We start from the raw sequence: 27,928 nt of genomic DNA, 5'->3' as shown, positions 1-27,928 counted from the left end.
AACGCGTTTATTTCGGGCTGAAAAACACGTTTTGAAAAGTGTGCATTTACTGCCCCATAACTTACATGGGGTTGACCAAACTTGCAGAAACATGTTTATTTCTGCTGAAAAACACATTTTGACACTTTCTGCACACTGGGGTTAAGAGCTGAGTGTGTGGGCTCTTCTGAGCCTTGATGTTACATGGGGATTCAGTTGTCTGAAAAAACGCGTTTATTTCGGGCTGAAAAACACGTTTTGAAAAGTGTGCATTTACTGCCCCATAACTTACATGGGGTTGACCAAACTTGCAGAAACATGTTTGTTTCTGCTGAAAAAAACGTTTTGACACTTTCTGCACACTGGGGTTAAGAGCTGAGTGTGTGGGCTCTTCTGAGCTTTGCTGTTACATGGGGATTCAGTTGTCTGAAAAAACGCGTTTATTTCGGGCTGAAAAACACGTTTTGAAAAGTGTGCATTTACTGCCCCATAACTTACATGGGGTTGACCAAACTTGCAGAAACATGTTTATTTCTGCTGAAAAACACGTTTTGACACTTTCTGCACACTGGGGTTAAGAGCTGAGTGTGTGGGCTCTTCTGAGCCTTGCTGTTACATGGAGATTCAGTTGTCTGAAAAAACGCGTTTATTTCGGGCTGAAAAACACGTTTTGAAAAGTGTGCATTTACTGCCCCATAACTTACATGGGGTTGACCAAACTTGCAGAAACATGTTTATTTCTGCTGAAAAACACATTTTGACACTTTCTGCACACTGGGGTTAAGAGCTGAGTGTGTGGGCTCTTCTGAGCCTTGATGTTACATGGGGATTCAGTTGTCTGAAAAAACGCGTTTATTTCGGGCTGAAAAACACGTTTTGAAAAGTGTGCATTTACTGCCCCATAACTTACATGGGGTTGACCAAACTTGCAGAAACATGTTTATTTCTGCTGAAAAACACGTTTTGACACTTTCTGCACTCTGGGGTTAAGAGCTGAGTGTGTGGGCTCTTCTGAGCCTTGCTGTTACATGGAGATTCAGTTGTCTAAAAAAACGCGTTTATTTCGGGCTGAAAAACACGTTTTGAAAAGTGTGCATTTACTGCCCCATAACTTTCATGGGGTTGACCAAACTTGCAGAAACATGTTTATTTCTGCTGAAAAACACGTTCTGACACTTTCTGCACAATGGGGTTAAGATCTGAGTGTGTGGGCTCTTCTGAGCCTTGCTGTTACATGGGGATTCAGTTGTCTGAAAAAACGCGTTTATTTCGGGCTGAAAAACACGTTTTGAAAAGTGTGCATTTACTGCCCCATAACTTACATGGGGTTGACCAAACTTGCAGAAACATGTTTATTTCTGCTGAAAAACACATTTTGACACTTTCTGCACACTGGGGTTAAGAGCTGAGTGTGTGGGCTCTTCTGAGCCTTGATGTTACATGGGGATTCAGTTGTCTGAAAAAACGCGTTTATTTCGGGCTGAAAAACACGTTTTGAAAAGTGTGCATTTACTGCCCCATAACTTACATGGGGTTGACCAAACTTGCAGAAACATGTTTGTTTCTGCTGAAAAAAACGTTTTGACACTTTCTGCACACTGGGGTTAAGAGCTGAGTGTGTGGGCTCTTCTGAGCTTTGCTGTTACATGGGGATTCAGTTGTCTGAAAAAACGCGTTTATTTCGGGCTGAAAAACACGTTTTGAAAAGTGTGCATTTACTGCCCCATAACTTACATGGGGTTGACCAAACTTGCAGAAACATGTTTATTTCTGCTGAAAAACACGTTTTGACACTTTCTGCACACTGGGGTTAAGAGCTGAGTGTGTGGGCTCTTCTGAGCCTTGCTGTTACATGGAGATTCAGTTGTCTGAAAAAACGCGTTTATTTCGGGCTGAAAAACACGTTTTGAAAAGTGTGCATTTACTGCCCCATAACTTACATGGGGTTGACCAAACTTGCAGAAACATGTTTATTTCTGCTGAAAAACACATTTTGACACTTTCTGCACACTGGGGTTAAGAGCTGAGTGTGTGGGCTCTTCTGAGCCTTGATGTTACATGGGGATTCAGTTGTCTGAAAAAACGCGTTTATTTCGGGCTGAAAAACACGTTTTGAAAAGTGTGCATTTACTGCCCCATAACTTACATGGGGTTGACCAAACTTGCAGAAACATGTTTATTTCTGCTGAAAAACACGTTTTGACACTTTCTGCACTCTGGGGTTAAGAGCTGAGTGTGTGGGCTCTTCTGAGCCTTGCTGTTACATGGAGATTCAGTTGTCTAAAAAAACGCGTTTATTTCGGGCTGAAAAACACGTTTTGAAAAGTGTGCATTTACTGCCCCATAACTTACATGGGGTTGACCAAACTTGCAGAAACATGTTTATTTCTGCTGAAAAACACATTTTGACACTTTCTGCACACTGGGGTTAAGAGCTGAGTGTGTGGGCTCTTCTGAGCCTTGATGTTACATGGGGATTCAGTTGTCTGAAAAAACGCGTTTATTTCGGGCTGAAAAACACGTTTTGAAAAGTGTGCATTTACTGCCCCATAACTTACATGGGGTTGACCAAACTTGCAGAAACATGTTTATTTCTGCTGAAAAACACGTTTTGACACTTTCTGCACACTGGGGTTAAGATCTGAGTGTGTGGGCTCTTCTGAGCCTTGATGTTACATGGGAATTCAGTTGTCTGAAAAAACGCGTTTATTTCGGGCTGAAAAACACGTTTTGAAAAGTGTGCATTTACTGCCCCATAACTTACATGGGGTTGACCAAACTTGCAGAAACATGTTTATTTCTGCTGAAAAACACGTTCTGACACTTTCTGCACACTGGGGTTAAGATCTGAGTGTGTGGGCTCTTCTGAGCCTTGCTGTTACATGGGGATTCAGTTGTCTGAAAAAACGCGTTTATTTCGGGCTGAAAAACACGTTTTGAAAAGTGTGCATTTACTGACCCATAACTTACATGGGGTTGACCAAACTTGCAGAAACATGTTTATTTCTGCTGAAAAACACGTTTTGACACTTTCTGCACACTGGGGTTAAGAGCTGAGTGTGTGGGCTCTTCTGAGCCTTGATGTTACATGGGGATTCAGTTGTCTGAAAAAACGCGTTTATTTCGGGCTGAAAAACACGTTTTGAAAAGTGTGCATTTACTGCCCCATAACTTACATGGGGTTGACCAAACTTGCAGAAACATGTTTATTTCTGCTGAAAAACACGTTCTGACACTTTCTGCACACTGGGGTTAAGATCTGAGTGTGTGGGCTCTTCTGAGCCTTGCTGTTACATGGGGATTCAGTTGTCTGAAAAAACGCGTTTATTTCGGGCTGAAAAACACGTTTTGAAAAGTGTGCATTTACTGACCCATAACTTACATGGGGTTGACCAAACTTGCAGAAACATGTTTATTTCTGCTGAAAAACACGTTTTGACACTTTCTGCACACTGGGGTTAAGAGCTGAGTGTGTGGGCTCTTCTGAGCCTTGATGTTACATGGGGATTCAGTTGTCTGAAAAAACGCGTTTATTTCGGGCTGAAAAACACGTTTTGAAAAGTGTGCATTTACTGCCCCATAACTTACATGGGGTTGACCAAACTTGCAGAAACATGTTTATTTCTGCAGAAAAACACGTTCTGACACTTTCTGCACACTGGGGTTAAGAGCTGAGTGTGTGGGCTCTTCTGAGCCTTGATGTTACATGGGGATTCAGTTGTCTGAAAAAACGCGTTTATTTCGGGCTGAAAAACACGTTTTGAAAAGTGTGCATTTACTGCCCCATAACTTACATGGGGTTGACCAAACTTGCAGAAACATGTTTATTTCTGCTGAAAAACACGTTCTGACACTTTCTGCACAATGGGGTTAAGATCTGAGTGTGTGGGCTCTTCTGAGCCTTGCTGTTACATGGGGATTCAGTTGTCTGAAAAAACGCGTTTATTTCGGGCTGAAAAACACGTTTTGAAAAGTGTGCATTTACTGCCCCATAACTTACATGGGGTTGACCAAACTTGCAGAAACATGTTTATTTCTGCTGAAAAACACGTTTTGACACTTTCTGCACACTGGGGTTAAGAGCTGAGTGTGTGGGCTCTTCTGAGCCTTGCTGTTACATGGAGATTCAGTTGTCTAAAAAAACGCGTTTATTTCGGGCTGAAAAACACGTTTTGAAAAGTGTGCATTTACTGCCCCATAACTTACATGGGGTTGACCAAACTTGCAGAAACATGTTTATTTCTGCTGAAAAACACGTTTTGACACTTTCTGCACACTGGGGTTAAGAGCTGAGTGTGTGGGCTCTTCTGAGCTTTGCTGTTACATGGGGATTCAGTTGTCTGAAAAAACACGTTTATTTCGGTCTGAAAAACACGTTTTGAAAAGTGTGCATTTACTGCCCCATAACTTAGATGGGGTTGACCAAACTTGCAGAAACATGTTTATTTCTGCTGAAAAACACGTTTTGACACTTTCTGCACACTGGGGTTAAGAGCTGAGTGTGTGGGCTCTTCTGAGCCTTGCTGTTACATGGGGATTCAGTTGTCTGAAAAAACGCGTTTATTTCGGGCTGAAAAACACGTTTTGAAAAGTGTGCATTTACTGCCCCATAACTTTCATGGGGTTGACCAAACTTGCAGAAACATGTTTATTTCTGCTGAAAAACACGTTCTGACACTTTCTGCACAATGGGGTTAAGATCTGAGTGTGTGGGCTCTTCTGAGCCTTGCTGTTACATGGGGATTCAGTTGTCTGAAAAAACGCGTTTATTTCGGGCTGAAAAACACGTTTTGAAAAGTGTGCATTTACTGCCCCATAACTTACATGGGGTTGACCAAACTTGCAGAAACATGTTTATTTCTGCTGAAAAACACATTTTGACACTTTCTGCACACTGGGGTTAAGAGCTGAGTGTGTGGGCTCTTCTGAGCCTTGATGTTACATGGGGATTCAGTTGTCTGAAAAAACGCGTTTATTTCGGGCTGAAAAACACGTTTTGAAAAGTGTGCATTTACTGCCCCATAACTTACATGGGGTTGACCAAACTTGCAGAAACATGTTTGTTTCTGCTGAAAAAAACGTTTTGACACTTTCTGCACACTGGGGTTAAGAGCTGAGTGTGTGGGCTCTTCTGAGCTTTGCTGTTACATGGGGATTCAGTTGTCTGAAAAAACGCGTTTATTTCGGGCTGAAAAACACGTTTTGAAAAGTGTGCATTTACTGCCCCATAACTTACATGGGGTTGACCAAACTTGCAGAAACATGTTTATTTCTGCTGAAAAACACGTTTTGACACTTTCTGCACACTGGGGTTAAGAGCTGAGTGTGTGGGCTCTTCTGAGCCTTGCTGTTACATGGAGATTCAGTTGTCTGAAAAAACGCGTTTATTTCGGGCTGAAAAACACGTTTTGAAAAGTGTGCATTTACTGCCCCATAACTTACATGGGGTTGACCAAACTTGCAGAAACATGTTTATTTCTGCTGAAAAACACATTTTGACACTTTCTGCACACTGGGGTTAAGAGCTGAGTGTGTGGGCTCTTCTGAGCCTTGATGTTACATGGGGATTCAGTTGTCTGAAAAAACGCGTTTATTTCGGGCTGAAAAACACGTTTTGAAAAGTGTGCATTTACTGCCCCATAACTTACATGGGGTTGACCAAACTTGCAGAAACATGTTTATTTCTGCTGAAAAACACGTTTTGACACTTTCTGCACTCTGGGGTTAAGAGCTGAGTGTGTGGGCTCTTCTGAGCCTTGCTGTTACATGGAGATTCAGTTGTCTAAAAAAACGCGTTTATTTCGGGCTGAAAAACACGTTTTGAAAAGTGTGCATTTACTGCCCCATAACTTACATGGGGTTGACCAAACTTGCAGAAACATGTTTATTTCTGCTGAAAAACACATTTTGACACTTTCTGCACACTGGGGTTAAGAGCTGAGTGTGTGGGCTCTTCTGAGCCTTGATGTTACATGGGGATTCAGTTGTCTGAAAAAACGCGTTTATTTCGGGCTGAAAAACACGTTTTGAAAAGTGTGCATTTACTGCCCCATAACTTACATGGGGTTGACCAAACTTGCAGAAACATGTTTATTTCTGCTGAAAAACACGTTTTGACACTTTCTGCACACTGGGGTTAAGATCTGAGTGTGTGGGCTCTTCTGAGCCTTGATGTTACATGGGAATTCAGTTGTCTGAAAAAACGCGTTTATTTCGGGCTGAAAAACACGTTTTGAAAAGTGTGCATTTACTGCCCCATAACTTACATGGGGTTGACCAAACTTGCAGAAACATGTTTATTTCTGCTGAAAAACACGTTCTGACACTTTCTGCACAGTGGGGTTAAGATCTGAGTGTGTGGGCTCTTCTGAGCCTTGCTGTTACATGGGGATTCAGTTGTCTGAAAAAACGCGTTTATTTCGGGCTGAAAAACACGTTTTGAAAAGTGTGCATTTACTGACCCATAACTTACATGGGGTTGACCAAACTTGCAGAAACATGTTTATTTCTGCTGAAAAACACATTTTGACACTTTCTGCACACTGGGGTTAAGAGCTGAGTGTGTGGGCTCTTCTGAGCCTTGATGTTACATGGGGATTCAGTTGTCTGAAAAAACGCGTTTATTTCGGGCTGAAAAACACGTTTTGAAAAGTGTGCATTTACTGCCCCATAACTTACATGGGGTTGACCAAACTTGCAGAAACATGTTTATTTCTGCTGAAAAACACGTTTTGACACTTTCTGCACACTGGGGTTAAGAGCTGAGTGTGTGGGCTCTTCTGAGCTTTGCTGTTACATGGGGATTCAGTTGTCTGAAAAAACGCGTTTATTTCGGGCTAAAAAACACGTTTTGAAAGTGTGCATTTACTGCCCCATAACTTACATGGGGTTGACCAAACTTGCAGAAACATGTTTATTTCTGCTGAAAAACACGTTTTGACACTTTCTGCACACTGGGGTTAAGAGCTGAGTGTGTGGGCTCTTCTGAGCCTTGCTGTTACATGGAGATTCAGTTGTCTGAAAAAACGCGTTTATTTCGGGCTGAAAAACACGTTTTGAAAAGTGTGCATTTACTGCCCCATAACTTACATGGGGTTGACCAAACTTGCAGAAACATGTTTATTTCTGCTGAAAAACACATTTTGACACTTTCTGCACACTGGGGTTAAGAGCTGAGTGTGTGGGCTCTTCTGAGCCTTGATGTTACATGGGGATTCAGTTGTCTGAAAAAACGCGTTTATTTCGGGCTGGAAAACACGTTTTGAAAAGTGTGCATTTACTGCCCCATAACTTACATGGGGTTGACCAAACTTGCAGAAACATGTTTATTTCTGCTGAAAAACACGTTTTGACACTTTCTGCACACTGGGGTTAAGAGCTGAGTGTGTGGGCTCTTCTGAGCCTTGCTGTTACATGGAGATTCAGTTGTCTAAAAAAACGCGTTTATTTCGGGCTGAAAAACACGTTTTGAAAAGTGTGCATTTACTGACCCATAACTTACATGGGGTTGACAAAACTTGCAGAAACATGTTTATTTCTGCTGAAAAACACGTTTTGACACTTTCTGCACACTGGGGTTAAGATCTGAGTGTCTGGGCTCTTCTGAGCCTTGATGTTACATGGGAATTCAGTTGTCTGAAAAAACGCGTTTATTTCGGGCTGAAAAACACGTTTTGAAAAGTGTGCATTTACTGCCCCATAACTTACATGGGGTTGACCAAACTTGCAGAAACATGTTTATTTCTGCTGAAAAACACGTTCTGACACTTTCTGCACACTGGGGTTAAGATCTGAGTGTGTGGGCTCTTCTGAGCCTTGCTGTTACATGGGGATTCAGTTGTCTGAAAAAACGCGTTTATTTCGGGCTGAAAAACACGTTTTGAAAAGTGTGCATTTACTGACCCATAACTTACATGGGGTTGACCAAACTTGCAGAAACATGTTTATTTCTGCTGAAAAACACGTTTTGACACTTTCTGCACACTGGGGTTAAGAGCTGAGTGTGTGGGCTCTTCTGAGCCTTGATGTTACATGGGGATTCAGTTGTCTGAAAAAACGCGTTTATTTCGGGCTGAAAAACACGTTTTGAAAAGTGTGCATTTACTGCCCCATAACTTACATGGGGTTGACCAAACTTGCAGAAACATGTTTATTTCTGCTGAAAAACACGTTCTGACACTTTCTGCACACTGGGGTTAAGATCTGAGTGTGTGGGCTCTTCTGAGCCTTGCTGTTACATGGGGATTCAGTTGTCTGAAAAAACGCGTTTATTTCGGGCTGAAAAACACGTTTTGAAAAGTGTGCATTTACTGCCCCATAACTTAAATGGGGTTGACCAAACTTGCAGAAACATGTTTATTTCTGCTGAAAAACACGTTTTGACACTTTCTGCACACTGGGGTTAAGAGCTGAGTGTGTGGGCTCTTCTGAGCCTTGCTGTTACATGGGGATTCAGTTGTCTGAAAAAACGCGTTTATTTCGGGCTGAAAAACACGTTTTGAAAAGTGTGCATTTACTGCCCCATAACTTACATGGGGTTGACCAAACTTGCAGAAACATGTTTATTTCTGCTGAAAAACACGTTTTGACACTTTCTGCACACTGGGGTTAAGATCTGAGTGTGTGGGCTCTTCTGAGCCTTGATGTTACATGGGAATTCAGTTGTCTGAAAAAACGCGTTTATTTCGGGCTGAAAAACACGTTTTGAAAAGTGTGCATTTACTGCCCCATAACTTACATGGGGTTGACCAAACTTGCAGAAACATGTTTATTTCTGCTGAAAAACACGTTCTGACACTTTCTGCACACTGGGGTTAAGATCTGAGTGTGTGGGCTCTTCTGAGCCTTGCTGTTACATGGGGATTCAGTTGTCTGAAAAAACGCGTTTATTTCGGGCTGAAAAATACGTTTTGAAAAGTGTGCATTTACTGACCCATAACTTACATGGGGTTGACCAAACTTGCAGAAACATGTTTATTTCTGCTGAAAAACACGTTTTGACACTTTCTGCACACTGGGGTTAAGAGCTGAGTGTGTGGGCTCTTCTGAGCCTTGATGTTACATGGGGATTCAGTTGTCTGAAAAAACGCGTTTATTTCGGGCTGAAAAACACGTTTTGAAAAGTGTGCATTTACTGCCCCATAACTTACATGGGGTTGACCAAACTTGCAGAAACATGTTTATTTCTGCTGAAAAACACGTTCTGACACTTTCTGCACACTGGGGTTAAGATCTGAGTGTGTGGGCTCTTCTGAGCCTTGCTGTTACATGGGGATTCAGTTGTCTGAAAAAACGCGTTTATTTCGGGCTGAAAAACACGTTTTGAAAAGTGTGCATTTACTGACCCATAACTTACATGGGGTTGACCAAACTTGCAGAAACATGTTTATTTCTGCTGAAAAACACGTTTTGACACTTTCTGCACACTGGGGTTAAGAGCTGAGTGTGTGGGCTCTTCTGAGCCTTGATGTTACATGGGGATTCAGTTGTCTGAAAAAACGCGTTTATTTCGGGCTGAAAAACACGTTTTGAAAAGTGTGCATTTACTGCCCCATAACTTACATGGGGTTGACCAAACTTGCAGAAACATGTTTATTTCTGCAGAAAAACACGTTCTGACACTTTCTGCACACTGGGGTTAAGAGCTGAGTGTGTGGGCTCTTCTGAGCCTTGATGTTACATGGGGATTCAGTTGTCTGAAAAAACGCGTTTATTTCGGGCTGAAAAACACGTTTTGAAAAGTGTGCATTTACTGCCCCATAACTTACATGGGGTTGACCAAACTTGCAGAAACATGTTTATTTCTGCTGAAAAACACGTTCTGACACTTTCTGCACAATGGGGTTAAGATCTGAGTGTGTGGGCTCTTCTGAGCCTTGCTGTTACATGGGGATTCAGTTGTCTGAAAAAACGCGTTTATTTCGGGCTGAAAAACACGTTTTGAAAAGTGTGCATTTACTGCCCCATAACTTACATGGGGTTGACCAAACTTGCAGAAACATGTTTATTTCTGCTGAAAAACACGTTTTGACACTTTCTGCACACTGGGGTTAAGAGCTGAGTGTGTGGGCTCTTCTGAGCCTTGCTGTTACATGGAGATTCAGTTGTCTAAAAAAACGCGTTTATTTCGGGCTGAAAAACACGTTTTGAAAAGTGTGCATTTACTGCCCCATAACTTACATGGGGTTGACCAAACTTGCAGAAACATGTTTATTTCTGCTGAAAAACACGTTTTGACACTTTCTGCACACTGGGGTTAAGAGCTGAGTGTGTGGGCTCTTCTGAGCTTTGCTGTTACATGGGGATTCAGTTGTCTGAAAAAACACGTTTATTTCGGTCTGAAAAACACGTTTTGAAAAGTGTGCATTTACTGCCCCATAACTTAGATGGGGTTGACCAAACTTGCAGAAACATGTTTATTTCTGCTGAAAAACACGTTTTGACACTTTCTGCACACTGGGGTTAAGAGCTGAGTGTGTGGGCTCTTCTGAGCCTTGCTGTTACATGGGGATTCAGTTGTCTGAAAAAACGCGTTTATTTCGGGCTGAAAAACACGTTTTGAAAAGTGTGCATTTACTGCCCCATAACTTTCATGGGGTTGACCAAACTTGCAGAAACATGTTTATTTCTGCTGAAAAACACGTTCTGACACTTTCTGCACAATGGGGTTAAGATCTGAGTGTGTGGGCTCTTCTGAGCCTTGCTGTTACATGGGGATTCAGTTGTCTGAAAAAACGCGTTTATTTCGGGCTGAAAAACACGTTTTGAAAAGTGTGCATTTACTGCCCCATAACTTACATGGGGTTGACCAAACTTGCAGAAACATGTTTATTTCTGCTGAAAAACACATTTTGACACTTTCTGCACACTGGGGTTAAGAGCTGAGTGTGTGGGCTCTTCTGAGCCTTGATGTTACATGGGGATTCAGTTGTCTGAAAAAACACGTTTATTTCGGTCTGAAAAACACGTTTTGAAAAGTGTGCATTTACTGCCCCATAACTTAGATGGGGTTGACCAAACTTGCAGAAACATGTTTATTTCTGCTGAAAAACACGTTTTGACACTTTCTGCACACTGGGGTTAAGAGCTGAGTGTGTGGGCTCTTCTGAGCCTTGATGTTACATGGGGATTCAGTTGTCTGAAAAAACGCGTTTATTTCGGGCTGAAAAACACGTTTTGAAAAGTGTGCATTTACTGCCCCATAACTTACATGGGGTTGACCAAACTTGCAGAAACATGTTTATTTCTGCTGAAAAACACGTTTTGACACTTTCTGCACACTGGGGTTAAGATCTGAGTGTGGGGGCTCTTCTGAGCCTTGATGTTACATGGGAATTCAGTTGTCTGAAAAAACGCGTTTATTTCGGGCTGAAAAACACGTTTTGAAAAGTGTGCATTTACTGCCCCATAACTTACATGGGGTTGACCAAACTTGCAGAAACATGTTTATTTCTGCTGAAAAACACGTTCTGACACTTTCTGCACAGTGGGGTTAAGATCTGAGTGTGTGGGCTCTTCTGAGCCTTGCTGTTACATGGGGATTCAGTTGTCTGAAAAAACGCGTTTATTTCGGGCTGAAAAACACGTTTTGAAAAGTGTGCATTTACTGACCCATAACTTACATGGGGTTGACCAAACTTGCAGAAACATGTTTATTTCTGCTGAAAAACACATTTTGACACTTTCTGCACACTGGGGTTAAGAGCTGAGTGTGTGGGCTCTTCTGAGCCTTGATGTTACATGGGGATTCAGTTGTCTGAAAAAACGCGTTTATTTCGGGCTGAAAAACACGTTTTGAAAAGTGTGCATTTACTGCCCCATAACTTACATGGGGTTGACCAAACTTGCAGAAACATGTTTATTTCTGCTGAAAAACACGTTTTGACACTTTCTGCACACTGGGGTTAAGATCTGAGTGTGTGGGCTCTTCTGAGCCTTGATGTTACATGGGAATTCAGTTGTCTGAAAAAACGCGTTTATTTCGGGCTGAAAAACACGTTTTGAAAAGTGTGCATTTACTGCCCCATAACTTACATGGGGTTGACCAAACTTGCAGAAACATGTTTATTTCTGCTGAAAAACACGTTCTGACACTTTCTGCACAGTGGGGTTAAGATCTGAGTGTGTGGGCTCTTCTGAGCCTTGCTGTTACATGGGGATTCAGTTGTCTGAAAAAACGCGTTTATTTCGGGCTGAAAAACACGTTTTGAAAAGTGTGCATTTACTGACCGATAACTTACATGGGGTTGACCAAACTTGCAGAAACATGTTTATTTCTGCTGAAAAACACATTTTGACACTTTCTGCACACTGGGGTTAAGAGCTGAGTGTGTGGGCTCTTCTGAGCCTTGATGTTACATGGGGATTCAGTTGTCTGAAAAAACGCGTTTATTTCGGGCTGAAAAACACGTTTTGAAAAGTGTGCATTTACTGCCCCATAACTTACATGGGGTTGACCAAACTTGCAGAAACATGTTTATTTCTGCTGAAAAACACGTTTTGACACTTTCTGCACACTGGGGTTAAGAGCTGAGTGTGTGGGCTCTTCTGAGCTTTGCTGTTACATGGGGATTCAGTTGTCTGAAAAAACGCGTTTATTTCGGGCTGAAAAACACGTTTTGAAAGTGTGCATTTACTGCCCCATAACTTACATGGGGTTGACCAAACTTGCAGAAACATGTTTATTTCTGCTGAAAAACACGTTTTGACACTTTCTGCACACTGGGGTTAAGAGCTGAGTGTGTGGGCTCTTCTGAGCCTTGCTGTTACATGGAGATTCAGTTGTCTGAAAAAACGCGTTTATTTCGGGCTGAAAAACACGTTTTGAAAAGTGTGCATTTACTGCCCCATAACTTACATGGGGTTGACCAAACTTGCAGAAACATGTTTATTTCTGCTGAAAAACACATTTTGACACTTTCTGCACACTGGGGTTAAGAGCTGAGTGTGTGGGCTCTTCTGAGCCTTGATGTTACATGGGGATTCAGTTGTCTGAAAAAACGCGTTTATTTCGGGCTGGAAAACACGTTTTGAAAAGTGTGCATTTACAGCCCCATAACTTACATGGGGTTGACCAAACTTGCAGAAACATGTTTATTTCTGCTGAAAAACACGTTTTGACACTTTCTGCACACTGGGGTTAAGAGCTGAGTGTGTGGGCTCTTCTGAGCCTTGCTGTTACATGGAGATTCAGTTGTCTAAAAAAACGCGTTTATTTCGGGCTGAAAAACACGTTTTGAAAAGTGTGCATTTACTGACCCATAACTTACATGGGGTTGACAAAACTTGCAGAAACATGTTTATTTCTGCTGAAAAACACGTTTTGACACTTTCTGCACACTGGGGTTAAGATCTGAGTGTCTGGGCTCTTCTGAGCCTTGATGTTACATGGGGATTCAGTTGTCTGAAAAAACGCGTTTATTTCGGGCTGAAAAACACGTTTTGAAAAGTGTGCATTTACTGCCCCATAACTTACATGGGGTTGACCAAACTTGCAGAAACATGTTTATTTCTGCTGAAAAACACGTTCTGACACTTTCTGCACACTGGGGTTAAGATCTGAGTGTGTGGGCTCTTCTGAGCCTTGCTGTTACATGGGGATTCAGTTGTCTGAAAAAACGCGTTTATTTCGGGCTGAAAAACACGTTTTGAAAAGTGTGCATTTACTGACCCATAACTTACATGGGGTTGACCAAACTTGCAGAAACATGTTTATTTCTGCTGAAAAACACGTTTTGACACTTTCTGCACACTGGGGTTAAGAGCTGAGTGTGTGGGCTCTTCTGAGCCTTGATGTTACATGGGGATTCAGTTGTCTGAAAAAACGCGTTTATTTCGGGCTGAAAAACACGTTTTGAAAAGTGTGCATTTACTGCCCCATAACTTACATGGGGTTGACCAAACTTGCAGAAACATGTTTATTTCTGCTGAAAAACACGTTCTGACACTTTCTGCACACTGGGGTTAAGATCTGAGTGTGTGGGCTCTTCTGAGCCTTGCTGTTACATGGGGATTCAGTTGTCTGAAAAAACGCGTTTATTTCGGGCTGAAAAACACGTTTTGAAAAGTGTGCATTTACTGCCCCATAACTTAAATGGGGTTGACCAAACTTGCAGAAACATGTTTATTTCTGCTGAAAAACACGTTTTGACACTTTCTGCACACTGGGGTTAAGAGCTGAGTGTGTGGGCTCTTCTGAGCCTTGCTGTTACATGGGGATTCAGTTGTCTGAAAAAACGCGTTTATTTCGGGCTGAAAAACACGTTTTGAAAAGTGTGCATTTACTGCCCCATAACTTACATGGGGTTGACCAAACTTGCAGAAACATGTTTATTTCTGCTGAAAAACACGTTTTGACACTTTCTGCACACTGGAGTTAAGATCTGAGTGTGTGGGCTCTTCTGAGCCTTGATGTTACATGGGAATTCAGTTGTCTGAAAAAACGCGTTTATTTCGGGCTGAAAAACACGTTTTGAAAAGTGTGCATTTACTGCCCCATAACTTACATGGGGTTGACCAAACTTGCAGAAACATGTTTATTTCTGCTGAAAAACACGTTCTGACACTTTCTGCACACTGGGGTTAAGATCTGAGTGTGTGGGCTCTTCTGAGCCTTGCTGTTACATGGGGATTCAGTTGTCTGAAAAAACGCGTTTATTTCGGGCTGAAAAACACGTTTTGAAAAGTGTGCATTTACTGACCCATAACTTACATGGGGTTGACCAAACTTGCAGAAACATGTTTATTTCTGCTGAAAAACACGTTTTGACACTTTCTGCACACTGGGGTTAAGAGCTGAGTGTGTGGGCTCTTCTGAGCCTTGATGTTACATGGGGATTCAGTTGTCTGAAAAAACGCGTTTATTTCGGGCTGAAAAACACGTTTTGAAAAGTGTGCATTTACTGCCCCATAACTTACATGGGGTTGACCAAACTTGCAGAAACATGTTTATTTCTGCTGAAAAACACGTTCTGACACTTTCTGCACACTGGGGTTAAGATCTGAGTGTGTGGGCTCTTCTGAGCCTTGCTGTTACATGGGGATTCAGTTGTCTGAAAAAACGCGTTTATTTCGGGCTGAAAAACACGTTTTGAAAAGTGTGCATTTACTGACCCATAACTTACATGGGGTTGACCAAACTTGCAGAAACATGTTTATTTCTGCTGAAAAACACGTTTTGACACTTTCTGCACACTGGGGTTAAGAGCTGAGTGTGTGGGCTCTTCTGAGCCTTGATGTTACATGGGGATTCAGTTGTCTGAAAAAACGCGTTTATTTCGGGCTGAAAAACACGTTTTGAAAAGTGTGCATTTACTGCCCCATAACTTACATGGGGTTGACCAAACTTGCAGAAACATGTTTATTTCTGCAGAAAAACACGTTCTGACACTTTCTGCACACTGGGGTTAAGAGCTGAGTGTGTGGGCTCTTCTGAGCCTTGATGTTACATGGGGATTCAGTTGTCTGAAAAAACGCGTTTATTTCGGGCTGAAAAACACGTTTTGAAAAGTGTGCATTTACTGCCCCATAACTTACATGGGGTTGACCAAACTTGCAGAAACATGTTTATTTCTGCTGAAAAACACGTTCTGACACTTTCTGCACAATGGGGTTAAGATCTGAGTGTGTGGGCTCTTCTGAGCCTTGCTGTTACATGGGGATTCAGTTGTCTGAAAAAACGCGTTTATTTCGGGCTGAAAAACACGTTTTGAAAAGTGTGCATTTACTGCCCCATAACTTACATGGGGTTGACCAAACTTGCAGAAACATGTTTATTTCTGCTGAAAAACACGTTTTGACACTTTCTGCACACTGGGGTTAAGAGCTGAGTGTGTGGGCTCTTCTGAGCCTTGCTGTTACATGGAGATTCAGTTGTCTAAAAAAACGCGTTTATTTCGGGCTGAAAAACACGTTTTGAAAAGTGTGCATTTACTGCCCCATAACTTACATGGGGTTGACCAAACTTGCAGAAACATGTTTATTTCTGCTGAAAAACACGTTTTGACACTTTCTGCACACTGGGGTTAAGAGCTGAGTGTGTGGGCTCTTCTGAGCTTTGCTGTTACATGGGGATTCAGTTGTCTGAAAAAACACGTTTATTTCGGTCTGAAAAACACGTTTTGAAAAGTGTGCATTTACTGCCCCATAACTTAGATGGGGTTGACCAAACTTGCAGAAACATGTTTATTTCTGCTGAAAAACACGTTTTGACACTTTCTGCACACTGGGGTTAAGAGCTGAGTGTGTGGGCTCTTCTGAGCCTTGCTGTTACATGGGGATTCAGTTGTCTGAAAAAACGCGTTTATTTCGGGCTGAAAAACACGTTTTGAAAAGTGTGCATTTACTGCCCCATAACTTTCATGGGGTTGACCAAACTTGCAGAAACATGTTTATTTCTGCTGAAAAACACGTTCTGACACTTTCTGCACAATGGGGTTAAGATCTGAGTGTGTGGGCTCTTCTGAGCCTTGCTGTTACATGGGGATTCAGTTGTCTGAAAAAACGCGTTTATTTCGGGCTGAAAAACACGTTTTGAAAAGTGTGCATTTACTGCCCCATAACTTACATGGGGTTGACCAAACTTGCAGAAACATGTTTATTTCTGCTGAAAAACACATTTTGACACTTTCTGCACACTGGGGTTAAGAGCTGAGTGTGTGGGCTCTTCTGAGCCTTGATGTTACATGGGGATTCAGTTGTCTGAAAAAACGCGTTTATTTCGGGCTGAAAAACACGTTTTGAAAAGTGTGCATTTACTGCCCCATAACTTACATGGGGTTGACCAAACTTGCAGAAACATGTTTGTTTCTGCTGAAAAAAACGTTTTGACACTTTCTGCACACTGGGGTTAAGAGCTGAGTGTGTGGGCTCTTCTGAGCTTTGCTGTTACATGGGGATTCAGTTGTCTGAAAAAACGCGTTTATTTCGGGCTGAAAAACACGTTTTGAAAAGTGTGCATTTACTGCCCCATAACTTACATGGGGTTGACCAAACTTGCAGAAACATGTTTATTTCTGCTGAAAAACACGTTTTGACACTTTCTGCACACTGGGGTTAAGAGCTGAGTGTGTGGGCTCTTCTGAGCCTTGCTGTTACATGGAGATTCAGTTGTCTGAAAAAACGCGTTTATTTCGGGCTGAAAAACACGTTTTGAAAAGTGTGCATTTACTGCCCCATAACTTACATGGGGTTGACCAAACTTGCAGAAACATGTTTATTTCTGCTGAAAAACACATTTTGACACTTTCTGCACACTAGGGTTAAGAGCTGAGTGTGTGGGCTCTTCTGAGCCTTGATGTTACATGGGGATTCAGTTGTCTGAAAAAACGCGTTTATTTCGGGCTGAAAAACACGTTTTGAAAAGTGTGCATTTACTGCCCCATAACTTACATGGGGTTGACCAAACTTGCAGAAACATGTTTATTTCTGCTGAAAAACACGTTTTGACACTTTCTGCACACTGGGGTTAAGAGCTGAGTGTGTGGGCTCTTCTGAGCCTTGCTGTTACATGGAGATTCAGTTGTCTAAAAAAACGCGTTTATTTCGTGCTGTAAAACACGTTTTGAAAAGTGTGCATTTACTGCCCCATAACTTACATGGGGTTGACCAAACTTGCAGAAACATGTTTATTTCTGCAGAAAAACACATTTTGACACTTTCTGCACACTGGGGTTAAGAGCTGAGTGTGTGGGCTCTTCTGAGCCTTGATGTTACATGGGGATTCAGTTGTCTGAAAAAACGCGTTTATTTCGGGCTGAAAAACACGTTTTGAAAAGTGTGCATTTACTGCCCCATAACTTACATGGGGTTGACCAAACTTGCAGAAACATGTTTATTTCTGCTGAAAAACACGTTTTGACACTTTCTGCACACTGGGGTTAAGATCTGAGTGTCTGGGCTCTTCTGAGCCTTGATGTTACATGGGGATTCAGTTGTCTGAAAAAACGCGTTTATTTCGGGCTAAAAAACACGTTTTGAAAAGTGTGCATTTACTGCCCCATAACTTACATGGGGTTGACCAAACTTGCAGAAACATGTTTATTTCTGCAGAAAAACACGTTCTGACACTTTCTGCACACTGGGGTTAAGAGCTGAGTGTGTGGGCTCTTCTGAGCCTTGATGTTACATGGGGATTCAGTTGTCTGAAAAAACGCGTTTATTTCGGGCTGAAAAACACGTTTTGAAAAGTGTGCATTTACTGCCCCATAACTTACATGGGGTTGACCAAACTTGCAGAAACATGTTTATTTCTGCTGAAAAACACGTTTTGACACTTTCTGCACACTGGGGTTAAGAGCTGAGTGTGTGGGCTCTTCTGAGCCTTGATGTTACATGGGGATTCAGTTGTCTGAAAAAACGCGTTTATTTCGGGCTGAAAAACACGTTTTGAAAAGTGTGCATTTACTGCCCCATAACTTACATGGGGTTGACCAAACTTGCAGAAACATGTTTATTTCTGCTGAAAAACACGTTTTGACACTTTCTGCACACTGGGGTTAAGAGCTGAGTGTGTGGGCTCTTCTGAGCTTTGCTGTTACATGGGGATTCAGTTGTCTGAAAAAACACGTTTATTTCGGTCTGAAAAACACGTTTTGAAAAGTGTGCATTTACTGCCCCATAACTTAGATGGGGTTGACCAAACTTGCAGAAACATGTTTATTTCTGCTGAAAAACACGTTTTGACACTTTCTGCACACTGGGGTTAAGAGCTGAGTGTGTGGGCTCTTCTGAGCCTTGCTGTTACATGGGGATTCAGTTGTCTGAAAAAACGCGTTTATTTCGGGCTGAAAAACACGTTTTGAAAAGTGTGCATTTACTGCCCCATAACTTTCATGGGGTTGACCAAACTTGCAGAAACATGTTTATTTCTGCTGAAAAACACGTTCTGACACTTTCTGCACAATGGGGTTAAGATCTGAGTGTGTGGGCTCTTCTGAGCCTTGCTGTTACATGGGGATTCAGTTGTCTGAAAAAACGCGTTTATTTCGGGCTGAAAAACACGTTTTGAAAAGTGTGCATTTACTGCCCCATAACTTACATGGGGTTGACCAAACTTGCAGAAACATGTTAATTTCTGCTGAAAAACACATTTTGACACTTTCTGCACACTGGGGTTAAGAGCTGAGTGTGTGGGCTCTTCTGAGCCTTGATGTTACATGGGGATTCAGTTGTCGGAAAAAACGCGTTTATTTCGGGCTGAAAAACACGTTTTGAAAAGTGTGCATTTACTGCCCCATAACTTACATGGGGTTGACCAAACTTGCAGAAACATGTTTATTTCTGCTGAAAAACACGTTTTGACACTTTCTGCACACTGGGGTTAAGATCTGAGTGTGTGGGCTCTTCTGAGCCTTGATGTTACATGGGAATTCAGTTGTCTGAAAAAACGCGTTTATTTCGGGCTGAAAAACACGTTTTGAAAAGTGTGCATTTACTGCCCCATAACTTACATGGGGTTGACCAAACTTGCAGAAACATGTTTATTTCTGCTGAAAAACACGTTCTGACACTTTCTGCACACTGGGGTTAAGATCTGAGTGTGTGGGCTCTTCTGAGCCTTGCTGTTACATGGGGATTCAGTTGTCTGAAAAAACGCGTTTATTTCGGGCTGAAAAACACGTTTTGAAAAGTGTGCATTTACTGACCCATAACTTACATGGGGTTGACCAAACTTGCAGAAACATGTTTATTTCTGCTGAAAAACACATTTTGACACTTTCTGCACACTGGGGTTAAGAGCTGAGTGTGTGGGCTCTTCTGAGCCTTGATGTTACATGGGGATTCAGTTGTCTGAAAAAACGCGTTTATTTCGGGCTGAAAAACACGTTTTGAAAAGTGTGCATTTACTGCCCCATAACTTACATGGGGTTGACCAAACTTGCAGAAACATGTTTATTTCTGCTGAAAAACACGTTTTGACACTTTCTGCACACTGGGGTTAAGAGCTGAGTGTGTGGGCTCTTCTGAGCTTTGCTGTTACATGGGGATTCAGTTGTCTGAAAAAACGCGTTTATTTCGGGCTGAAAAACACGTTTTGAAAGTGTGCATTTACTGCCCCATAACTTACATGGGGTTGACCAAACTTGCAGAAACATGTTTATTTCTGCTGAAAAACACATTTTGACACTTTCTGCACACTGGGGTTAAGAGCTGAGTGTGTGGGCTCTTCTGAGCCTTGCTGTTACATGGAGATTCAGTTGTCTGAAAAAACGCGTTTATTTCGGGCTGAAAAACACGTTTTGAAAAGTGTGCATTTACTGCCCCATAACTTACATGGGGTTGACCAAACTTGCAGAAACATGTTTATTTCTGCTGAAAAACACATTTTGACACTTTCTGCACACTGGGGTTAAGAGCTGAGTGTGTGGGCTCTTCTGAGCCTTGATGTTACATGGGGATTCAGTTGTCTGAAAAAACGCGTTTATTTCGGGCTGGAAAACACGTTTTGAAAAGTGTGCATTTACTGCCCCATAACTTACATGGGGTTGACCAAACTTGCAGAAACATGTTTATTTCTGCTGAAAAACACGTTTTGACACTTTCTGCACACTGGGGTTAAGAGCTGAGTGTGTGGGCTCTTCTGAGCCTTGCTGTTACATGGAGATTCAGTTGTCTAAAAAAACGCGTTTATTTCGGGCTGAAAAACACGTTTTGAAAAGTGTGCATTTACTGCCCCATAACTTACATGGGGTTGAACAAACTTGCAGAAACATGTTTATTTCTGCTGAAAAACACATTTTGACACTTTCTGCACACTGGGGTTAAGAGCTGAGTGTGTGGGCTCTTCTGAGCCTTGATGTTACATGGGGATTCAGTTGTCTGAAAAAACGCGTTTATTTCGGGCTGAAAAACACGTTTTGAAAAGTGTGCATTTACTGACCCATAACTTACATGGGGTTGACAAAACTTGCAGAAACATGTTTATTTCTGCTGAAAAACACGTTTTGACACTTTCTGCACACTGGGGTTAAGATCTGAGTGTCTGGGCTCTTCTGAGCCTTGATGTTACATGGGAATTCAGTTGTCTGAAAAAACGCGTTTATTTCGGGCTGAAAAACACGTTTTGAAAAGTGTGCATTTACTGCCCCATAACTTACATGGGGTTGACCAAACTTGCAGAAACATGTTTATTTCTGCTGAAAAACACGTTCTGACACTTTCTGCACACTGGGGTTAAGATCTGAGTGTGTGGGCTCTTCTGAGCCTTGCTGTTACATGGGGATTCAGTTGTCTGAAAAAACGCGTTTATTTCGGGCTGAAAAACACGTTTTGAAAAGTGTGCATTTACTGACCCATAACTTACATGGGGTTGACCAAACTTGCAGAAACATGTTTATTTCTGCTGAAAAACACGTTTTGACACTTTCTGCACACTGGGGTTAAGAGCTGAGTGTGTGGGCTCTTCTGAGCCTTGATGTTACATGGGGATTCAGTTGTCTGAAAAAACGCGTTTATTTCGGGCTGAAAAACACGTTTTGAAAAGTGTGCATTTACTGCCCCATAACTTACATGGGGTTGACCAAACTTGCAGAAACATGTTTATTTCTGCTGAAAAACACGTTCTGACACTTTCTGCACACTGGGGTTAAGATCTGAGTGTGTGGGCTCTTCTGAGCCTTGCTGTTACATGGGGATTCAGTTGTCTGAAAAAACGCGTTTATTTCGGGCTGAAAAACACGTTTTGAAAAGTGTGCATTTACTGCCCCATAACTTAAATGGGGTTGACCAAACTTGCAGAAACATGTTTATTTCTGCTGAAAAACACGTTTTGACACTTTCTGCACACTGGGGTTAAGAGCTGAGTGTGTGGGCTCTTCTGAGCCTTGATGTTACATGGGGATTCAGTTGTCTGAAAAAACGCGTTTATTTCGGGCTGAAAAACACGTTTTGAAAAGTGTGCATTTACTGCCCCATAACTTACATGGGGTTGACCAAACTTGCAGAAACATGTTTATTTCTGCTGAAAAACACGTTTTGACACTTTCTGCACACTGGGGTTAAGAGCTGAGTGTGTGGGCTCTTCTGAGCCTTGCTGTTACATGGGGATTCAGTTGTCTGAAAAAACGCGTTTATTTCGGGCTGAAAAACACGTTTTGAAAAGTGTGCATTTACTGCCCCATAACTTACATGGGGTTGACCAAACTTGCAGAAACATGTTTATTTCTGCTGAAAAACACGTTTTGACACTTTCTGCACACTGGGGTTAAGAGCTGAGTGTGTGGGCTCTTCTGAGCCTTGCTGTTACATGGGGATTCAGTTGTCTGAAAAAACGCGTTTATTTCGGGCTGAAAAACACGTTTTGAAAAGTGTGCATTTACTGCCCCATAACTTACATGGGGTTGACCAAACTTGCAGAAACATGTTTATTTCTGCTGAAAAACACGTTCTGACACTTTCTGCACACTGGGGTTAAGATCTGAGTGTGTGGGCTCTTCTGAGCCTTGCTGTTACATGGGGATTCAGTTGTCTGAAAAAACGCGTTTATTTCGGGCTGAAAAACACGTTTTGAAAAGTGTGCATTTACTGACCCATAACTTACATGGGGTTGACCAAACTTGCAGAAACATGTTTATTTCTGCTGAAAAACACGTTTTGACACTTTCTGCACACTGGGGTTAAGATCTGAGTGTCTGGGCTCTTCTGAGCCTTGATGTTACATGGGGATTCAGTTGTCTGAAAAAACGCGTTTATTTCGGGCTGAAAAACACGTTTTGAAAAGTGTGCATTTACTGCCCCATAACTTACATGGGGTTGACCAAACTTGCAGAAACATGTTTATTTCTGCAGAAAAACACGTTCTGACACTTTCTGCACACTGGGGTTAAGAGCTGAGTGTGTGGGCTCTTCTGAGCCTTGATGTTACATGGGGATTCAGTTGTCTGAAAAAACGCGTTTATTTCGGGCTGAAAAACACGTTTTGAAAAGTGTGCATTTACTGCCCCATAACTTACATGGGGTTGACCAAACTTGCAGAAACATGTTTATTTCTGCTGAAAAACACGTTTTGACACTTTCTGCACACTGGGGTTAAGAGCTGAGTGTGTGGGCTCTTCTGAGCCTTGATGTTACATGGGGATTCAGTTGTCTGAAAAAACGCGTTTATTTCGGGCTGAAAAACACGTTTTGAAAAGTGTGCATTTACTGCCCCATAACTTACATGGGGTTGACCAAACTTGCAGAAACATGTTTATTTCTGCTGAAAAACACGTTTTGACACTTTCTGCACACTGGGGTTAAGAGCTGAGTGTGTGGGCTCTTCTGAGCTTTGCTGTTACATGGGGATTCAGTTGTCTGAAAAAACACGTTTATTTCGGTCTGAAAAACACGTTTTGAAAAGTGTGCATTTACTGCCCCATAACTTAGATGGGGTTGACCAAACTTGCAGAAACATGTTTATTTCTGCTGAAAAACACGTTTTGACACTTTCTGCACACTGGGGTTAAGAGCTGAGTGTGTGGGCTCTTCTGAGCCTTGCTGTTACATGGGGATTCAGTTGTCTGAAAAAACGCGTTTATTTCGGGCTGAAAAACACGTTTTGAAAAGTGTGCATTTACTGCCCCATAACTTTCATGGGGTTGACCAAACTTGCAGAAACATGTTTATTTCTGCTGAAAAACACGTTCTGACACTTTCTGCACAATGGGGTTAAGATCTGAGTGTGTGGGCTCTTCTGAGCCTTGCTGTTACATGGGGATTCAGTTGTCTGAAAAAACGCGTTTATTTCGGGCTGAAAAACACGTTTTGAAAAGTGTGCATTTACTGCCCCATAACTTACATGGGGTTGACCAAACTTGCAGAAACATGTTTATTTCTGCTGAAAAACACATTTTGACACTTTCTGCACACTGGGGTTAAGAGCTGAGTGTGTGGGCTCTTCTGAGCCTTGATGTTACATGGGGATTCAGTTGTCTGAAAAAACGCGTTTATTTCGGGCTGAAAAACACGTTTTGAAAAGTGTGCATTTACTGCCCCATAACTTACATGGGGTTGACCAAACTTGCAGAAACATGTTTGTTTCTGCTGAAAAAAACGTTTTGACACTTTCTGCACACTGGGGTTAAGAGCTGAGTGTGTGGGCTCTTCTGAGCTTTGCTGTTACATGGGGATTCAGTTGTCTGAAAAAACGCGTTTATTTCGGGCTGAAAAACACGTTTTGAAAAGTGTGCATTTACTGCCCCATAACTTACATGGGGTTGACCAAACTTGCAGAAACATGTTTATTTCTGCTGAAAAACACGTTTTGACACTTTCTGCACACTGGGGTTAAGAGCTGAGTGTGTGGGCTCTTCTGAGCCTTGCTGTTACATGGAGATTCAGTTGTCTGAAAAAACGCGTTTATTTCGGGCTGAAAAACACGTTTTGAAAAGTGTGTATTTACTGCCCCATAACTTACATGGGGTTGACCAAACTTGCAGAAACATGTTTATTTCTGCTGAAAAACACATTTTGACACTTTCTGCACACTAGGGTTAAGAGCTGAGTGTGTGGGCTCTTCTGAGCCTTGATGTTACATGGGGATTCAGTTGTCTGAAAAAACGCGTTTATTTCGGGCTGAAAAACACGTTTTGAAAAGTGTGCATTTACTGCCCCATAACTTACATGGGGTTGACCAAACTTGCAGAAACATATTTATTTCTGCTGAAAAACACGTTTTGACACTTTCTGCACACTGGGGTTAAGAGCTGAGTGTGTGGGCTCTTCTGAGCCTTGCTGTTACATGGAGATTCAGTTGTCTAAAAAAACGCGTTTATTTCGTGCTGTAAAACACGTTTTGAAAAGTGTGCATTTACTGCCCCATAACTTACATGGGGTTGACCAAACTTGCAGAAACATGTTTATTTCTGCTGAAAAACACATTTTGACACTTTCTGCACACTGGGGTTAAGAGCTGAGTGTGTGGGCTCTTCTGAGCCTTGATGTTACATGGGGATTCAGTTGTCTGAAAAAACGCGTTTATTTCGGGCTGAAAAACACGTTTTGAAAAGTGTGCATTTACTGCCCCATAACTTACATGGGGTTGACCAAACTTGCAGAAACATGTTTGTTTCTGCTGAAAAAAACGTTTTGACACTATCTGCACACTGGGGTTAAGAGCTGAGTGTGTGGGCTCTTCTGAGCTTTGCTGTTACATGGGGATTCAGTTGTCTGAAAAAACGCGTTTATTTCGGGCTGAAAAACACGTTTTGAAAAGTGTGCATTTACTGCCCCATAACTTACATGGGGTTGACCAAACTTGCAGAAACATGTTTATTTCTGCTGAAAAACACGTTTTGACACTTTCTGCACACTGGGGTTAAGAGCTGAGTGTGTGGGCTCTTCTGAGCCTTGCTGTTACATGGAGATTCAGTTGTCTGAAAAAACGCGTTTATTTCGGGCTGAAAAACACGTTTTGAAAAGTGTGCATTTACTGCCCCATAACTTACATGGGGTTGACCAAACTTGCAGAAACATGTTTATTTCTGCTGAAAAACACATTTTGACACTTTCTGCACACTAGGGTTAAGAGCTGAGTGTGTGGGCTCTTCTGAGCCTTGATGTTACATGGGGATTCAGTTGTCTGAAAAAACGCGTTTATTTCGGGCTGAAAAACACGTTTTGAAAAGTGTGCATTTACTGCCCCATAACTTACATGGGGTTGACCAAACTTGCAGAAACATATTTATTTCTGCTGAAAAACACGTTTTGACACTTTCTGCACACTGGGGTTAAGAGCTGAGTGTGTGGGCTCTTCTGAGCCTTGCTGTTACATGGAGATTCAGTTGTCTAAAAAAACGCGTTTATTTCGTGCTGTAAAACACGTTTTGAAAAGTGTGCATTTACTGCCCCATAACTTACATGGGGTTGACCAAACTTGCAGAAACATGTTTATTTCTGCTGAAAAACACATTTTGACACTTTCTGCACACTGGGGTTAAGAGCTGAGTGTGTGGGCTCTTCTGAGCCTTGATGTTACATGGGGATTCAGTTGTCTGAAAAAACGCGTTTATTTCGGGCTGAAAAACACGTTTTGAAAAGTGTGCATTTACTGCCCCATAACTTACATGGGGTTGACCAAACTTGCAGAAACATGTTTATTTCTGCTGAAAAACACGTTTTGACACTTTCTGCACACTGGGGTTAAGATCTGAGTGTCTGGGCTCTTCTGAGCCTTGATGTTACATGGGGATTCAGTTGTCTGAAAAAACGCGTTTATTTCGGGCTGAAAAACACGTTTTGAAAAGTGTGCATTTACTGCCCCATAACTTACATGGGGTTGACCAAACTTGCAGAAACATGTTTATTTCTGCAGAAAAACACGTTCTGACACTTTCTGCACACTGGGGTTAAGAGCTGAGTGTGTGGGCTCTTCTGAGCCTTGATGTTACATGGGGATTCAGTTGTCTGAAAAAACGCGTTTATTTCGGGCTGAAAAACACGTTTTGAAAAGTGTGCATTTACTGCCCCATAACTTACATGGGGTTGACCAAACTTGCAGAAACATGTTTATTTCTGCTGAAAAACACGTTTTGACACTTTCTGCACACTGGGGTTAAGAGCTGAGTGTGTGGGCTCTTCTGAGCCTTGATGTTACATGGGGATTCAGTTGTCTGAAAAAACGCGTTTATTTCGGGCTGAAAAACACGTTTTGAAAAGTGTGCATTTACTGCCCCATAACTTACATGGGGTTGACCAAACTTGCAGAAACATGTTTATTTCTGCTGAAAAACACGTTTTGACACTTTCTGCACACTGGGGTTAAGAGCTGAGTGTGTGGGCTCTTCTGAGCCTTGCTGTTACATGGGGATTCAGTTGTCTGAAAAAACGCGTTTATTTCGGGCTGAAAAACACGTTTTGAAAAGTGTGCATTTACTGCCCCATAACTTACATGGGGTTGACCAAACTTGCAGAAACATGTTTATTTCTGCTGTAAAACACGTTTTGACACTTTCTGCACACTGGGGTTAAGATCTGAGTGTGTGGGCTCTTCTGAGCCTTGATGTTACATGGGGATTCAGTTGTCTGAAAAAACGCGTTTATTTCGGGCTGAAAAACACGTTTTGAAAAGTGTGCATTTACTGCCCCATAACTTACATGGGGTTGACCAAACTTGCAGAAACATGTTTATTTCTGCTGAAAAACACGTTCTGACACTTTCTGCACAGTGGGGTTAAGATCTGAGTGTGTGGGCTCTTCTGAGCCTTGCTGTTACATGGGGATTCAGTTGTCTGAAAAAACGCGTTTATTTCGGGCTGAAAAACACGTTTTGAAAAGTGTGCATTTACTGACCCATAACTTACATGGGGTTGACCAAACTTGCAGAAACATGTTTATTTCTGCTGAAAAACACATTTTGACACTTTCTGCACACTGGGGTTAAGAGCTGAGTGTGTGGGCTCTTCTGAGCCTTGATGTTACATGGGGATTCAGTTGTCTGAAAAAACGCGTTTATTTCGGGCTGAAAAACACGTTTTGAAAAGTGTGCATTTACTGCCCCATAACTTACATGGGGTTGACCAAACTTGCAGAAACATGTTTATTTCTGCTGAAAAACACGTTTTGACACTTTCTGCACACTGGGGTTAAGATCTGAGTGTGTGGGCTCTTCTGAGCCTTGATGTTACATGGGAATTCAGTTGTCTGAAAAAACGCGTTTATTTCGGGCTGAAAAACACGTTTTGAAAAGTGTGCATTTACTGCCCCATAACTTACATGGGGTTGACCAAACTTGCAGAAACATGTTTATTTCTGCTGAAAAACACGTTCTGACACTTTCTGCACAGTGGGGTTAAGATCTGAGTGTGTGGGCTCTTCTGAGCCTTGCTGTTACATGGGGATTCAGTTGTCTGAAAAAACGCGTTTATTTCGGGCTGAAAAACACGTTTTGAAAAGTGTGCATTTACTGACCGATAACTTACATGGGGTTGACCAAACTTGCAGAAACATGTTTATTTCTGCTGAAAAACACATTTTG

The sequence above is a fragment of the Lepisosteus platostomus genome, chromosome 6 (assembly GCF_059453375.1).
Source record: "Lepisosteus platostomus isolate fLepPlt1 chromosome 6, fLepPlt1.hap1, whole genome shotgun sequence".
Classification (NCBI taxonomy): Eukaryota; Metazoa; Chordata; class Actinopteri; order Semionotiformes; family Lepisosteidae; genus Lepisosteus; species Lepisosteus platostomus.
Note: the sequence above shows the minus strand (reverse complement) of the source record.